Genomic DNA, 2,500 nt, shown 5'->3' on the forward strand with positions numbered 1-2,500 from the left:
ACACACGCCTGCGCACACACACATATTCAAACACACATCTCTACAGACTGAACACGTGATGCACATGTGCACGCCGTCAGCGTTTTCACGGGTTTGTGTTTTTGAGGTTTGCGCAGAGATAACCTTTTTTTTTTTTTTTTTTAAGACTTGCACCTTGGAACCAGTTTCAGGGTTTGTGTTCTCGAGCTCCAAACACTGTTGTGTGAATGAGCGGCTGGAGCGCGTTAAGGGTTTTCTGTGAGAACGGTGTGTGTTAGCGGCCGCTAAGTTAATCACTAATGATCTTTACAACGGAAGTGAATCAATCAAAACTAACTTTATCTGGACAATAACTTTATTCTAGATCTGCTGTAAAGCCTAATCTCTGTTACTGTAATCTCCTGTTATCACTGTAAAGCTGCTGTGAAACTCTATATTGTTAAAGCGCTGTAAATGAAGGTGACTCGACTCGACACCGTACGGCGGTGTGTCACTCTCTCTGTTCACCGGCGGGACACTTCATCCTGGTGTGCTTTAGACCGCGCAGGTGTCCACAGGTGCATCTCATCGGCGTAATTCCGTTTGTGTTAGTTGTCATCGTGTGGTCCGTTCTCATGGGGTTCACCCCCCGCCCCCCCTCTCTAGGGGGATAATTGTGGGTTCTTCCTCTCGAAAGATGCAGTTCGGGTGCTAACCCTCTTTCCGAGCTGTCAATTGTCTTTCCAACCGTCACCAAACTATTCTTGGTTGTCCACCAGTCTGGTAGTCACTGGTATAACCAGTTTAAACTGGTGAATGAAACATCCTCCGGATGCGCTGGGACACATCATCAGTATTCTGGGTTCATCGGGTGTTTGGGGTCTCACAGCATCAGGCTGATGAAGCCCGTTAGCAGCGTTAGCAGCGTTAGCAGCGTTAGCCCACGGATCTCCCCATGAACATTTCAACATTGACACTTATTGAACTTATTGAGTCCAGACACCTCGGGAGCACCCCAATCATCATCCCCTTCATCATCATCATCATCCCCATCATCATCCCCATCATCAGTGATGTGTGGACAGCAGATCACACACGTCCAGGTCAGATTGTTTCGTTACACATATAAAAGAGAACGTGTGACATTCAGGCTGTCAAAAGGTTAAAATAATTATAATAATGAATCACAATTAATTGTTGCACTTTTAAACGAAGTAAAGTTTCTGTGTCTGTTCATGTGTCTGATCTGAGAACAGCTGAGAGCTCACAGTAACACAATCTCTGATGGACAAATCAAGTCATACACACACACACACACACACACACACACACACTGTGTGTGAAACAGGGAGTGACTGCAGTAACACTTCACACAATACAACATAATAACACACCAGTGAAACTCACTTTACACACAGCGGCTCATTCTCTCTCTCTCACTCACTCTCTCTCTGTCTCTCTTTGATGAGTTTCTGTGTGTGTGTGTGTGTGTGTGTGTGTGTGTGTGTGTGTGTGTGTGTGTGTGTGTGTGTGTGTGTGATTGTGTGTGTGAGAGAGAGAGAGAGACAGAGTGAGAGTGTGTGTGTGAGTGAGTATGTGAGTATGTGTGTGTGTGTTTGTGAATGAGTGTACCTGCACGTGTGTGTGTGTGTGTGTGTGTTTCTCGTGTTACCGTCACCTCCGCTACTGTCTCTCATCTCACCTGAGAGCGCGGGCTTTAATGGAGCTTTAACGCGCGTGAACAATAGCGCGCGGAGGGTGTAAAAGCTCGCGGGAGCGCGTGAGGAGATTCACACCCCGATCACAGCGTGAGAAACTCGGTCATAAACACAGAGACTCTTTCTAGTCAGACAACCTTATAACCTTTAATATGAAAGCCAAGCCTTTTTTAAATCCAATTATATCAAAGTATGATATAAAAGTCGTAATTATAACATAAAAGTCGAAATTATGACAATGAGTAAGAAATCTACAAAGTAAATTGCGTATTTTTAACTAATTGTTTCAATTTCATGTCATAATTTCGACTTTTTATGTCATAATTATCAGTTTCACGTTTCAGACACACACTTATGTGGCCCGAACCCGCAAAATGAATGAATAAATATATGAAAAGATAAATAAATAAATACACGTTAAAGGGAACATAAAATGAATTTAAAAATAAATGAAGAAATAATAAATGAAGAAAATAATAAATAAAGGGAAAAACGTATACAACAATAAATTCAGGATTAAATTAAATTTTTTATTCATTTTCCAATTATTCCATTTATTTATTTATTTATTAAAACTTCAGCCGGTTTGTGCCTTCATCTATACGAACAAAATGTTTGATGAGATCAGTTTAATTAAATAAAACAATAAAATACTGGCCATATATGATTGTCAATCCACATAAAAGCGCGCTCATGTTTGTCTGGACAGACTGGCCGATGGACCAATGAGCGCCGGTCCTGCCTTGCAGTGGGCGGGGCTTGGTGTGGTGGGCGGGGCTTGCTGCAGTCCAGGCTCGGGGTCGCGCGCCTCGCTTTTAGTCCTG

General features: G+C 42.8%; 1 protein-coding gene across 1 annotated transcript in view; it reads left to right on the forward strand.

Moving 5' to 3' along the window:
• The first annotated feature begins 2,473 nt into the window (after positions 1-2,473).
• ephb4b (eph receptor B4b) overlaps positions 2,474-2,500 on the forward strand; it is a 39,872-nt gene continuing 39,845 nt past the window's right edge. Inside the window, 1 exon segment of the mRNA XM_084428449.1 lies at positions 2,474-2,500. This exon segment is cut by the window's right edge and continues 523 nt beyond it. The gene's annotated coding sequence lies outside the window, so the exon portion shown is untranslated.

Source organism: Rutilus rutilus, assembly GCF_951802725.1.
Source record: "Rutilus rutilus genome assembly, chromosome: 13".
NCBI classification, from domain to species: Eukaryota; Metazoa; Chordata; class Actinopteri; order Cypriniformes; family Leuciscidae; genus Rutilus; species Rutilus rutilus.